The sequence below is a fragment of the Cryptotermes secundus genome, unplaced genomic scaffold (genome assembly GCF_002891405.2).
Source record: "Cryptotermes secundus unplaced genomic scaffold, Csec_1.0 scaffold1084, whole genome shotgun sequence".
In the NCBI taxonomy this organism is placed as follows: domain Eukaryota; kingdom Metazoa; phylum Arthropoda; class Insecta; order Blattodea; family Kalotermitidae; genus Cryptotermes; species Cryptotermes secundus.
The window spans coordinates 831,258-846,605 of NW_019724603.1; the positions used below are offsets into that span (position 1 = coordinate 831,258).

Sequence of the window (15,348 nt, forward strand, 5' to 3'; positions counted from 1 at the left end):
AGGCAGTGGAGGCCCATAGGGTGGTGAGACGTAGAGGCTCCCGCATTTTCTAGACAGTCGGCTCACAGATGGCGGTGAGGTTAAGTAAAGCTATCCTTGTAACAGGCAGTGGAGGCCCATAGGGTGGTGAGACGTAGAGGCTCCCGCATTTTCTAGACAGTCGGCTCACAGCTGACGGTGAGGTTAAGTAAAGCTATCCTTGTAACAGGCAGTGGAGGCCCATAGGGTGGTGAGACGTCGAGGCTCCCGCATTTTCTAGACAGTCGGCTCACAGCTGACGGTGAGGTTAAGTAAAGCTATCCCTGTAGCAGGCCGTGGAGGCCCATAGGGTTGTGAGACGTTGAGGCTCCCATTTTTGTAGACTATCGGCTCACAGATGGCGGTGAGGTTAAGTAAAGCTATCCCTGTAGCAGGCCGTGGAGGCCCATAGGGTTGTGAGACGTTGAGGCTCCCACATTTTCTGGACAGTCGGCTCACAGATGGCTGTAAGTTTATCATCCTTACGCGCTGGCCACCGTTTACCCCCCCCCCACCCCCAGGAAGATTCATGGTAGTCATTTCTGTTAGAGGCTAAGTCGACTCCAGAGTCATAATGCGGTTGGAAGGATTAGGTCAATTGAAAAATCCAGTCATTATCGGGAATCGAACCTGCGACTTTCAGGCTTGTTGCATAGTGCCTCAAGCAACTACGCAACCTCGTGCCCCCACTAAATGTATCTAATTTTATTCTTACTGTCTTTCTTGGTGGGTTGTGGAAATCGCTATTCTGAATATTGCTTTCTATAGGGTAGGGCAAGGGAGCACTGGGGGTGAGATTATGGCCCCAAAACGTTTGGGAACCAGTATCAAAGGTGGATACTGTACAGCAGAAAAATAAATATAATTTTGAAGAGTTGGGATATAACGTCACGTAGTCCGTTGAAAGTTTGCTTACGTTTCGGAGAGAAATATCGCTTCCGTCTTCAATGTTGAAGAATAACTAATCAAGGAAGCAGCGTGAAGCAGGTAATGTTGGTAATAAATGCTCGTCATGGAAGTGTCCAACCGAATTTAGATAAGAGTTTCGAAGTGATTCACCTTCGCATGAATCTATGTGACCATGGCTATGGAGCAGCCAGCAGAGATGTGTGTGTGTGTTTGTGTGGAATGCAGTCGGGTCCCGTGCTCTGATTGACTCACGCACCAGTCTGAAGCAGCTGTAAAAGCGTCGGTCTGTGCCACCGACACGTGGGCGTCAGGAAGCACGGATGAACCTAGCGGGGTCAGCATCCCTCCACGACCCAAGAGGAATTGTATTTCTGTGTCCGGCCTTAGGTCACGGCGGGCATTTTTTTTTGTTATTGGTTATATATGTTATTGGTCGACATAAATTAGCCTAAAGTTTCAGAAAAGAAGGGTGCTATTTAACATACCATATTAACCCTTAAAGTGTGGATAAGAACATCGTTTTCTTCCCTTTCCATAATTAAATCCCTTTGGAAAAGGGGAAAGTTTATCCGTTCCTGGCCCCACCTGTTCAGACGGTTATGAGCCGGCACTGATAACATTAAAACTGATGTATCATGCAGTAGTTTTATAATCGTGATTACAAATCCGTACATTTAAAAAAAATCAATTTGTTTTTGTTTTGTTAGAACTTCGGTACATTATTTACAATCAGAATTATAACCCTTCGGAAAAGTACTTCATTCTGCCTTCTCACAATTCTTACATAAATTAATTAAAATGTTTCGAAGTAAAAGCTTCACAGGTCTACCACGAAGTTTCTGTAAACCTGTACCGAAGGGTCTGTTTCGTCTGGTGTTCATTAAATAAATTGTTTGGGTTTTCAGTTGGTGACTTCTTCCCCGCGGAATTGCAGATACTCGCATGCAACTGTTCGCATCGACTTAATCTCTTGTAAGATTAATTCCTTCAAGTAAAGGTAAAGTTTTCACTTCGCTTAATTAAGCACTACGCCATGAAGACGTGTAGGGGAGTGGAGGTATAGCTCCAACATTATTGACTTCGGCAGTAGGTGGAGGTGACTGGTCAGCTTCACGCTCCTACCTTTTAAAATGAAGTTGGTCCCTGCCCGGGAGAAAGAGCCACCGGTACCCAGGGCCGGTCTGGACGCTGTGGAGAAAGAACGAGAAGTTTCATGGGAAGACTAAGCGCCTCATTTCCTCTGATAACGACACTGTCCGCATAGAAAACGAAACAGTGGGGATGTGCGGACATGTATCAAGGTGAAGAAACCAGTCTTCTGGGATGTGGCACCGTGTAGATGTGGTGTTAACCGACGTTTCGGAGGAACGTATCGCCTCCATCTTCAGACTGCTTGTACCGGTTCTCACGGTCTCTTCGCTTGCGGATTTTCTTATTTTTCCTTCTAACCTGAAGATGAAGGCGATACGTTCCTTCGAAACGTCGGTTAACACCACATCTACAGGGTGCCACATCACAGAAGACTGCTTTCTTCATAGTCACCGCCGTGAAAACCTAAAATCTTACATGTATCAAGGTGATTTCATAAGCTTCCTTAACTTTTTACAAAATGGAGGAAAGATGTTAGAAATCTTTGTGAAACTGTTCCGGAATCACCACATACAGGACAGAGCTACAAACTAGGAGAAAAATCCAATCACATGCCGACAAGCCAACAAACACATACTACATTAAGGATATCTCAGTCGTTATAGCGACGAGCTCCAGGCTGGACGACCCGGGTTTAGTTCCCGGCAGTGTAAGATTTTTATCTTCTCCACATCATCCAGACTGACTCTGGGGCCCACCCAGCCTCCTATCCAGTGGGTACTGGGGCTTCTTTCCCAGGGCGTGAAGTTTACCCACCTCCATCTACTACCAAGTTCAAGAAAAGTGGAGCTATACCTCCACTCCCCCATATGTCTTCATGATAGTTCTTATCTAAGGAAGAGAACTTTACCATACCTTACCTTGCATGGCAGAGTAGAACCACAGAGAAATACAGCGGCAGAGCACAACCACTACGCCCAGATTAAAACATAAAAAATGTTTTATAAACAGTTGATTCAACGTTTTTATTTACAGTAGACTCTCGATTATCCGCGCGCTGTTTAACCGCTTTGCGGCTCAACCGCGGCAATGTNTAAATACTGTCCAATGTAGAACACGAGCAGACCAGTACAGGTATATGTAAAGGAGTCAGGTACCTGATGGTGGCTTAATGAACCGAAATATGTTTGTAAGAACCGCCATATGCAGAGTACTTCACAAGTCCCTCCGGAACTTTCCAACTAGGCAGCACAACGACTAAGACAGACTCAGCAGAAAGGAGCATATTAATAGGTAGAGAATCCCTTCTACTTCGATACGTTCCTCCGAAACGTCGGTTTACATAATATCTACCCGGCGCCACATCGCAGAAGACGGCATTCTTCATAATCACCGCCGTGAAAACGTCCCCACCGAACTAGCTTTGTATTATATGTTGAAACGGCTTGATAAATCTGACAGGAGTTGTCCAGTAATTGAGATTAGCTCTTTCTAAGGTGCCCAACTGAGTAGGTGTTTTCATTTCTCACCTGAAGACGGAAACAGATCCAGTTTTCGAAACGTCGTGTCCTCTATTACCTAGAATCCCGGACAACGAAAAAAATCCAAAACCCCAGTAATTCTGTGTCTTTCCAAGTTTGTTTGGGTTATAGGCGCCATGTCGTACTTGCAGGTTTAACCGTTAGGTGGCAGTCGTGACGAAACATGGCGAGACTAGAGGATAAGATAAGAGTTCTGTGTATTGGAATTTGCCAAAACTGAGTAAGTTGTGACAGTGCAACGAAGGTTTTGGCCCAAGGACCACACAGAACCACCTACAGACAAAACGTTCGTGAGTGGTACAAGAAATTCCAGCAGAGTGTCTGCCTGTGCGATGCGAAACAAACGGGCCGGCCGAGACCAGTTTTCTTTGCGGAACAACTGTTACCGGTATCAGCTACGTGAAGATGCCACAGTTACTAGAAGCTAACGAGGATTCCATTTTATAAGAAGACGGAACCCCGCCACGCTTCCATTTTGACTCCGCAAAGAAAAATGGTCTCGGCCGATGTCCCCGGCCGGTCTTTACGTTTGGCACATAAAGAGTAGCTCTGCTGCAATTTCTTGTACCACTCACGAATTACTTTGTCCGAAGGTGGTTCTGTGTGGTCCTTGGCCCGAAACCTCCGTTGCACCGTCACAATTGACTCAGTTTTGGCAAATTCCAGGACACAGTACGCTTCATTATTCCCTTTCCTCGCCATGTTTTGTCACGACTGCTCCCTATCGGTGAAACCTGGAAGTACGACATGGCGCCTGTTACCAAAACGTGGAGGGATTCAGTACCTATTGATATGCCCCTTTCTGCTATGCATGACTTGGTTGTTGCGCGGCCTAGTTCGGAAATTCTGGAGGGACTTAACGAATTGCTCTGAATATGGCGTATCCATACTTATTATTGTTGTCGTTTTAACACAGACCAATTGCATATCTTCTTGTGGCAGTTACTTTGGATTTGGATATCCGCTATGCAATCGAACTTGCAGGGGACATGCGCAGAAATTATAATGTGGGTAAAAGTTTTGTGCCCCGTTCATTGATAAGCTCACAGTCTGCAGAAAATTTTGGCTCAATCACCTTAATCCATACATACTACGTACATACAGTGCAGGAATCCAGAGACTTGTGAGGATTGCAGAAGTCGGAACCAATAAACGCGCGGCAGCAGCATGAATCAGCAACTACTACCTGAGCCAAAACAATACGTAATCTTTAGTAGCTGTGCAAGCCCCATGTTACTGCCTTCAGCAGGCGTAATATTATTATACTCAGTGTCAGTTCCAGTGCTGAAATAATGCTTGGCTCTGTAGAGATACAAGCACAATTGCTTTAGTTCAGTTCATCTGAGCACTACACAAATACCCTAGTGGCCATTATGTTCTGAACTGATGCAGTGCATAGTAGGTATGTCTGTCCCAAAACCGGCTTCAACGCCCGGAAAGTGTCAAGATTAGATTCGCTGTGGTTACACATACATGCCCAAGGAAGCAAACCATCAGCATGTCTCTAATGTCTTCCACGGAAGAAAAAATGCCTTCTCTTCAAGAGGGTTTATCCGTTGTTTTGTTCTTCTGGATATTACGTTGAAGCAGTGACTACGAATGTGACGCGCGCTACGCAGCATCCCTCTCATTTGGGGCAGAGTGCAAAGTGCGACATTTTCCAACCCCTATTGTTGCTCAGAAGCCCGAATGCTGTTTTCCACACGTTCCTTTATGCCTATTCAGTCCGTGCACCTGCTTCTCTGGTTTCCTGCTCGATACTGAAGATGGAGGTGATGTTTCTTCGAAACGTCGAATTATGTCCTAACACAGTAGTACTTCACAAAAGTGATCGCTGGGGCAAAACAACACCGAGCCTAGGGTCTTCTGTTTATGTGAGAGCCCAAGTTTTGTACAAGAGGCAGAATCATGGCTTCATGTATTTCATTTCTATCGACTTGAAATTGGGGACACGCGGTATCGTAGTTGGTTGAGGCACTATGCTACAAGCCGGAAAGTCGCGGTTTCGGTTCCCGATGACGTCAGTGGATTTTTCAGTTGGCCTAGACCTTCCATCCGCACTATGGCCCTGGGATCGACTCAGCATCCAACAGAAATGAGTACCAGGAGTCTTCATGGGGGGGGGGGTAAAGGACGGCCGACTCACAAGGCTGATCTCATCGCCATCTGTGAACTGTCTAGAAAATGTGGAAGCCTCGACGTCTCACAACCGTACGGGCCTCCATGGCCTGTTGCAGGGATAGCTTTACTTAACCTCACAGCAATCTGTGAGCCGTTTGTTTAGAAAATGTGGTAGCCTCGACGTCTCACAACCCTACGGGCCTCCGCGGCCTGTTACAGGGATAGATTTTTAATGTTATGATATTACGTTTCTGTGTGTCTGTAATCACCCCTATCGTTGCTAGGCAGTGGCTGGGTAAACACGTTCCCGAAGTTAAGAATATATACGCAACGACAGAAGAGCTTTCAGACGCAGCGTTTTCTATGCGGTCCGTTGTCGTATGGGTAAGTAGTGAAAGGAAAGTAGGCGATTACTTCTCCCAAGAAATTCTTGTTTTTTATTTATTAATTTTGTAGTGGTTTTCATAAAGGGTGATCTGATTTTCATCGAGTAATTTTTTTATTGCTAGTGGGGTGGGACTAAGTCCCTTGCACTGCGGCCACTTCTGGCCTATTGTACCAGCGCCAAATGATAGGTGAGGGTGATTGTGGAGCAATTGGTGGAATGAAGATTTTGCAGGGGAAACCGAAGTATTCGGAGAAAACCTGCCCCAGCGCCACTTCGTCCACCACAAATCCCATTTGACTAGACCCGGGATCGAACTCGGGCCGCCACGGTGGGAAGCCAGCTACTAACCGCTTGAGCTATGGCGCAGCCATCGTCGTAGGTATGTAATACAGAAAGCTTCGGAAGCTCGACGTGCTTCCATCGTCAGAAAGTGACCGAGACGAGCTCTAGTGGCTCTGAGCACGTTCATTTCCTGCACACCTGACGACAGAAGTATCAGCTTGGAAAGCCTTTCACATTTTGTAGTTATCTTCATGTAAGACGATATAGTGATAAAGGTAAGAGATAAAGTTGTCCCGGGGCGTAGTTATTTACTCATCACGCCAGGAACACGTATGAAAGGAGTTTAGATATTGCTCCATCGTTATTAACTTCGGCACTAGATGGAGGTGGGTGGTCAGCTTCACGCACCGGCCGCTTTATCCCCGGGGAGTTTCCCCCGGTACCCATTGGGTGGACTTCAAAACCGTTTTGGTTAACGTGAAGAAGAGAAAGTTCTTGACGTATTGTAAAATAGAAACGATAAAGGAGGTGGTTAAGGGTCGCGCCATAGCTCAAGCGGTTAGTCGCTGGCTTTGGCTTCCCACCGCGACGGCCCGGATTCGATCCCGGGTCTGGTCAAGTGGGATTTGTGGTGGAGAAAGTGGCTCTGGGGCGGGTTTTCTCCGAATACTTCGGTTTCCCCTGCCATTCTTCATTCCACCAAATTCGCCATCATCATAATCACCCGGGGCAGGCCACAATAGGCCAATCAGTGGCCGCCGTGCCGAGTGGACCCAGTTTGACTCCACCCCTCACTAAGCGAGTTAGACAAAAGTGGTTATCCAGTAAAAATGCCGCTTGCTTCAGTGTTATATTCTGTGACACACAGTTTAATAAACTGAAGACGAAAAAGAATCGAAATCCGTCAGACGGAGAAATGAATCTTTTTTCGTCCCAAAATTGTATGTCTTCTTTGCACGAACGGCGTGTAATGAAAGCAAAATGGATACGAAGATTTCAGGGTCTCACGGCGAATAAATGCATTAAAATGTTCTCGGGCGATCAGTCGCGTCGTGGTAACGTTTGCTGAGACTTGCCCTGTCTCCAGCAACAGGGTCGATGCCCTGATCGTCTGAGAATTTAGTGCATAATGGAAACAACACAAAGGATTTTGATGCCACTGTCACTAGCTGGACACCGTAGCGTGCAGCGCTTGTGGCCTGATGGAGGCGATAACCGGGAGGGACATAGTGAAAGCCACGAGGGATTCCCGGTGTTCCGGCCGAGAATCGAACCTAGAATCTCCCCAGTTCGAATCAATGATCATTACGCTGTCCCGTTCAGAGATAGATGGGACTTGTGATGATTTAGGTATTTGCGGGTGTGTCTGCACTAAACGTTGGGGAAATTTCGTTTTGTTCATATTGTTAAAATATTTTATGCGAACCCCAAAATCGACCTCACGTGTCTGAAAGGAATACTAGTAATGAAACACGAATGTCGCGGGTTCGAAATGGGATTTTATTTTAATTGGGCTAAACCTTCCAGCCAGCCGGTCACGGTAGCCGAGCGGTCTAAGGCATGTACTGTCTTCGCTCGCTTGGAAACCGGGATCGTGGGTTCGAATCCCACTCAGGGCATGGATGTTTGTGTGCGTTTTTCTGTGTTTGTGTACAGGTAGAGGCCTTGCGACGAGCTGATCACCTGTCCAAGGAGTCCCATCCAATGTGTAAGATCAAGAAAAACCGAAGTGAACGGAGAAGTTCATGGAGGTAGGCCTAGGCCCACTGGGGCTGTAGTGATTGATTGATCAGTAACTGTCAGATGACAGGTCCACAGTCTCTTCCAAAACAGTTCCTCCNAACAGAAATGAGTACCAGGAATCTTCTTGGAGGTAAAGGATGGTCGGTGTTCCATTTCTGGCAGGGGCAAGAGAATTTTCTCCACAGCGTCCAGACCGGCTCTGGGGCCCACCGAGCCTTTTATCCAATGGGTATTCGGGGTATAGCGGCCGGAGCGTGAATCGACCACTCTCGAGCTCGTGTCGATGTCAGGATCAGTGGAGAAGTAAGTCCACCCCCCACCCCCCTTCCCCCCGTCTTAATGATGTAGCACTTAATTATTTACGCACAGGGATAACTGTGTCTTTCACCCTTTTGTTGGGAGAATGCGCACTCATTGTTGTCGGGTAACTCCTTTTATTAACCATGTTGATACATGAGAAAGTACGCAAGGCCTAAATTAATTTCTTCATGTATTTCATAATCCGTTAATTACATTTTGGTCAAATCGATAACTAGGCCAGTGATGTTTGGTTCGTTGGTTTGGCTCTTGGCCTGTTGACCCAGCACATCACATATGAACTCTCCTTCTCTTTCTGTCTGTTTATGTCTCTACAACCCTTTGTCGGACCTTGGCCGCTTTTTCACTTTTTTGATATTTTACACAGTCTGTAGGACTGCTTTGACGGGGGATCAGCCCGCCGCAAGGCCGCTACCTGCACACACAAGACAGCACAAACACAGAATGTACGCACAGTCGTCCATGTTTTGAGTAGGATTCGAATCCGCGATCCGAGTGTTTGAGCGGGCGAAAACGGTTCATGCCTTAGAGCTCGCGGCCGTGATCGGCTACGTGAATTCATAATTGAACTCAAGTTTGTCGTAAACGGTTAGTGAAATTATCGTTAAATGCAGCGTAAGAGATTGCGTATAGCGTTTGTCAGCCATTTCCGCTGTTAGTCTTGCAGAGCGGTCAGTGCATAATACCATAGATGATTGTTTCTCCAGGTATGCAATAAACAGTTTGTAATTCGATATTGTGCATTGTTGTGCTGCTGAAATATGAATTTTGCTCGTCTCACACTTTGCATGTTTTGGTGGCTTTTGTAAATGAAGCACAGTAGACTTGAGAGAGCACGTTTGGGAGCTCGGTGTTCATTCATACGCGGGGTGTGTAGCTGGCTGGTAATTCTCACGGCGGCGATAAATATTGGGGAGCGACTGAAGACTGTCCGGGTACGGTGTGCGAGTGTACGCGCCACGTACGTTTGTACGTACGACAGAATCTTGGCCCATTGCTGGACCACGCCCTGGGCTCCTGGAGCGAGAGGAAGGGAAGAGATTCGGCGCACCACCCCGCGACGTTTTATTGATCGTCCTGTAAAAACTCACTCCTCTCCTCCGCTTTCATACGTTTGTCCACTATCCTCCCACCAGCACCTCCATATAGATCATGCCGGAGGTTGCTTCTCTGTTCACACTCCCACTTAGTCATCTTCCATCTACTCGCCGATTCATCCGGCTGTCCTGTCCTTCCATTCATCCGTCCGCTTAAACCACCCGTCCTTCCGTCTATCTGGCTGTCCTGTCCTTCCGTCCATCCATTCATCTTTCCGCTCACCCGTCCTTCCGTCTATCCGGCTGTCCTGTCGTTCGGTGCATCCATTCATCCGTCCGCTCCGGCTGTCCTGTCCTTCCGTCCATCCATTCATCTTTCCGCTCACCCGTCCTTCCATCTATCCGGCTGTCCTGTCCTTCCGTACATCCATTCATCCGTCCGCTCCGGCTGTCCTGTCCTTCCGTCCATCGCTCACCCGTCCTTCCATCTATCCGCTTGTCCTGTCCTTCCGTACACCCATTCATCCGTCCGCTCCGGCTGTCCTGTCCTTCCGTCCATCCTTGTGGCCTTCCATTCATCCGTTCACTCACCCCTCCACCCGTCCTTTCGTGTATCCGGCTATCCATTCATCCGTCAGCTCCGGCTATCCTGTCCTTCCGTACATCCATTTATCCGCCCGCTTACCCATCCTTCCGTTCTTCAATGTGTCCATATCCCAGCTATTCTGTTAGGAAGCTGGACTCAAGCGCTGACATCTACCTGTCCGTCTGTATACATTGTGTCTGGTTCGTAAACTGGTACGTCGATATCTGAGGTTCTCACGGATGTCCTCTGAAATGTTAATACCCTCTGGTCTGGTAAATACTTACCAACGTTTTGGGTGCTGCCTGAAGGTAGAAGTACCAGGTTCTTCTGACACATTCATACATATCTACCAAGTTACACGGCGTCAGAGACCACAGAGCCGTAATCGTAACCGCTAGATCGTGAGGGCGGGATAGCTCAGTCATTCTAGACATTTGGCTACAAGATGATGTCCCGGCATATATGGGTTCAGTTTTCACTAACGTCGGAGATTTTCCTCTTCACCGCGCAGTGACCGCGTTCCCAGAATCCGGTGTCATTTCACCAGAAGTAACGGGGCTGAGCCGTGAAGTTCCCCTGGGTGCGGTGCTCATCACTTGAGCTCGGAAACAGCGACAGTGATCCGGGAAGCATAGCTCCAGCTGTTGCAGCTGTTGGAAGGCGCTCGCTTCTGTGCCTAGCCTGCGCACTTGTCTGAGCGATGGACAGGAAGAAGTGGCCCAGTAATCTAGACTGCACAGTCTTCTTCTCCATGCGGAGACATGTGCCTCGAGCGGTCATGGACCCACCATTATCTTCTCCATGCGGAGACATGTGCCTCGAGCGGTCATGGACCCACCATTATCTTCTCCATGCGGAGACATGTGCCTCGAGCGGTCATGGACCCACCATTATCTTCTCCATGCGGAGACATGTGCCTCGAGCGGTCATGGACCCACCATTATCTTCTCCATGCGGAGACATGTGCCTCGAGCGGTCATGGACCAACCATTATCTTCTCCATGTGGAGACATATGCCTCGAGCGGGTATGGACCCATCTTCAGTATCATTTGAATGTGTGCTGTCACATAGAGACCTTTCATGAAGCCCGCCTGGTGGCGGGTTAGATTACCTCCACCGTAGCCCTGCGAGTCGCAGGAGGCGACGAAAATGGAACCCAGTGCCTGATGTTATAGCTAGGCCACCCTGTTCCGGGGGGATATAAATACGGGGACCTGGCCCTCCAGGTTGGGGGAGTCTCGAATGTGAGACAGTAAAATTTGGTCATAGTCCCGCGGGATTCTGAACCGAGAATGACTGCACTGGCGAGGTCCAGCAGCAGTTGCAAACGATAGACCCATCCTCTCTTCAGAGAGGATGTTCTTACATGACTATGACCACAAGGGTTCATTTAAAAAAAAAAGAAATCTCTTGTCGCGAGTCTCAAGGTGCTTGCGCCAAGACGAACTGATTGGCGGTAAGCCACCAGCCGCAAAGTAACTCTGACTGAGTTATTGACAACAAGCAGAGGTCATACAAAATCATGAGACTGCAAATGTTCGCGACATCGGAAAAGTTGAAGCCCGACACAGAAAATATAAGAGACTACTAAACTTCGCGGCGGTCAAGGTACAACAGTTCAGGTAACAAGGCAGCCGTTGTAACATGAGCTACATGAGTTAGGCATGATATGTTATGCCAAGCCACGTATATGTTACACATGCATATAGAGTTATATGTAAGACTGTAAATATAGATGACATGTACTACAGATTTTGACCACGGTACATATGACTGCGCTGGCTAAGACCAGCACCGATTGAAAACGACAGACCTGCCGTTTCTTCAGAGAGGGTGCCCCACGTAAAGAAATCCGCAACTCTCTGACTAACAAAAATCTGGTCTTGGGCCCCAGATGGGGCTTGAGACCAAGATGGACTGGCAGACTGAGCGTCGGTCGTGACATAACTTTGACTTTGACCTGAGTTGAGAGTTGCAGTTACGAAATGCGAGGAGGTGGTAGCTGTGGCGGGCACAGTTTGGTTACCCAAAGGAAGGGGATAGTTCTCCGCTACTAAGTAACGGCTAGTGAAGACTGAGGAGACGTTATGTGTGCTGTACTTGCAGTTATATTTGGAGTGTGTAACTCAGTGGGACTGTCGTAGTTATTTGTAGTTACGAAGGTAAAGTGTCCGTTAAGTCCGATTATCAATCCAAACCCCGTTTATAATGACAATTGCAAGTGACAACGCTATATGTAAGACTCACATAAAGCCAGTTGAAAATATAACGGGAATATATAACATTTATACCTAGGCACTAAACTTGATAGAATTGCAATATCCATTAAGTCGTGTCGCTCTCATTTCTTCCCTCTGCCATTGTATTTTCTTACGCCTTTTCGTACATTTTTTATTCCGTTGTTCTAACGCTTTCTTGTTCCAGCGACTTGCATTAGTATCTGTAGGTTCCTGGACCCGCAGTGACACGCAGGACACCTTTACTCACCACCGTCACTATAAAATATAATAGCGACTGGCGACAGAGGGGTCGGAGTTCGAGTGCCGGTATGGTCAAAAATTGTCTCTTCTTCACGTATTCCAGACCGGTTCTGGGACCCGCTCAGCCTCCTATCCAGTGGGTACAGGGGCCTCTTTCCCCGTGGTTAAAGAGGCAGTGTCATTAAGCTGACCACTCAGCTCCAGCTAGTGCGAGGTCAAGAAAACGTGCAACTATACGTCGTGTCCCCCATCATCTCCATCGCGTAGTGCTTAATTAGCTAAGCAGACAACTTTACCTTAGATACTGTCACGTAATATGAGTATAGACGGGGTTTGGATTGATGAGTCCATTTATTGACCACTTATACGCTTATGACTCGTGACTGCACACGCACAGACTAGCGTCCCCAGCGTGTTATGGTGTTGCCTAGCCGTTACCTGGCAACGGATTTTAACACAGTAACTATATTAATCTCACTGAATATCACACATCAGGTCTTCTCTTCACAGCTTCCCGTACAGAACTAACTGAACTACAACTGACCTTGTCCCTTGCTTATAAAATGTGGGCACAGACTACGTATAAAACACCACTTCCATTGTAGCCAAGCTGTTGTATTATTAAGAATCGCCTGCATAACAACGGGAACGTGTTTACCGAGCCGTTGCATATCAGCGGCAGCTGTTTACAGAGCGCTTAGCTGCGGGTCTGTACCCCACAACAGCCATCATTATGGTGCTCTTACAGAAGAAAGAAAGGGCGTGCGAAATGGACTCAAGACTCCAACCCATGCACGTTAAGGGCCCACTGTATGTACTTTTTTTTTTTGCGNTCAGGGAACAAGTCCCCCGGGAGGGACTTTAAGCTGTGTGTCCCGTGTTGTAACTTTACGGCACGTAAAAGAACCTCATATCCCCAAAGGGGATCACTGAGCCAAATTCCAGGACGTTTCCCGCCCAGCAATTGTCTCTGAGGCCTCTGATAGATGGGGGAAGCATTATAGACACCGCTAAGCAAGTGGCCGAACTCGCTTGCTCGGCGGGACTGATGGTACGCACCATTTATCGGTAGGGTATAGATACTGGTAGAATATCATAGAGGGAAGCACAATAGATCAAACTGGTCGCGGTGCATGGGGAAACCCACCCTCTCAAACTAACTAACTAACTAGGACTGCGCCGTGTAAGGCGTTTGCCCCCACCCCACGGAATTAACTCAATTGTAGTCTTTATTTCAGTTGAGTTACAAACTGTAGTCAACATTTTTCCTTGTAACGGTTGTCACTTATATCAGGTTTTTAATCATGGCTGACTGGGCGGGGGAATTTCTTGCAGAAGTTACATCAGAGTCTAGAATACGTTTGGAAGACGAAATCAGAAGACTTAGCGACCGAGTCAGGAAGGAACAAAGTGAGCAGTTGATAAGCCTGCAAATTGTGACACACTTGTGAAAAGAATAAATGGCCTTCTTATGACTGTGGGGCCCTTTACAGGGGCCTGGAAACGGCTCTAGTGATCTTTATTATATTTGACTCATTTATGGGGAGCCGATCACAGCGGCCGCGCTGTATGAGGCATCAGCTGTCTTCTGCTGCTCGAACACAGGGATCATGGGGTTCTAATCCCATTGGTGACATGGATATCTGTCTGCGTTTATTTTGTGTTTGTGTTATTCTGTGTTGGTAGCGGCCTAGCGACGGACCGATCTCCTGTCCAAGGAGTCCTACCGGCTGTCCTAGGATTAAGAAGATGAAATGAAACGAAGCGTTTCACGGATGTACGGGAGCAACAAGAAGGAGACAGAAGTTATGGGGATCATATTTCGAAGGAACTCTGCGTCGCTGGTATGTTGAGGAAAGGAATTGTACCTCTCATATTTCGAGTCCCGGTGGGGGCAAGAATTTTTACTTCTCCTTGTCCAAACCGGCTCTGGGGTCCGCCGAACCTCCTATCCAGTGGTATCCACTCTTTCCCCTGGGGTAAAGCGGCCAGGAAGTGAAGCTGACAACTCACATTCAACTAGTGCCGATGTCAAAGAAACATGGGTCTATACATCCACTCCCCCATACGTCGAGATGGTATAGTGCTCAATTAGTTAAGCACAGGGACAACTTTACCTATTTTACCGCCTCTGTAAAAGAAAATATAAGCAACGTCTTTGTGCCTATATTTTCTTTCTTGTGCTTGATGCATATGTCTTGCCGGTCTTATGAAGACGATGATGATGGAGACTGTTGTCTACCAGACTGTATGGTGTCACATTTGCAGACAGCAGTCTTCACAGTTACTGCTGCAAGGAACTGAAATCTCGGATAGAAATATTGATTATAACGCCGCAGTTATGAAGGTAGCGTCGGTGCGGAACTGTGACGCTGTTTCCGACAACTTTTGCGCAAATGGAACTTCAGTATGTTCACACGAGCGTGGCTTTAGTGACACCTCAAGCTCTTAACCTGAATTATATATATATATATATATATATATATATATATATACACATACGTATGTTTAGCCTGCTTTCCATTTTTTGAAGAAATGAAAACCAGGCGTGCGTGGGCACGCCGTAGCGTAGTTGGTTAGGGCACTATATTACAAGCCGGAAGGTCTCGGGTTCGATTCCCGATATCATTGGTTTTTCAGTACAAATAATCCTTCCAGCCGCACTTAGCTCCGAGATCGACTCTGCTTCTAACAGAAATGAGTACCAGGAATCTTCCTGGGGTGTAAAAGGGCGGCCGGAGCCTAAGGCTGACAACCTCACCGCCATCTGTGAGCCGATTGTCTAGAGAAAATGTGGGAGCCTCCACGTCTCACAACCCTATGGGCCTTCACGGC

At 47.4% G+C, this 15,348-nt stretch overlaps 1 protein-coding gene across 2 annotated transcripts in view; it reads left to right on the forward strand.

Moving 5' to 3' along the window:
- Positions 1 to 15,348, forward strand: part of LOC111862528 (protogenin) — a 214,597-nt gene that overhangs the window by 67,702 nt on the left and 131,547 nt on the right. The window lies entirely within an intron of this gene.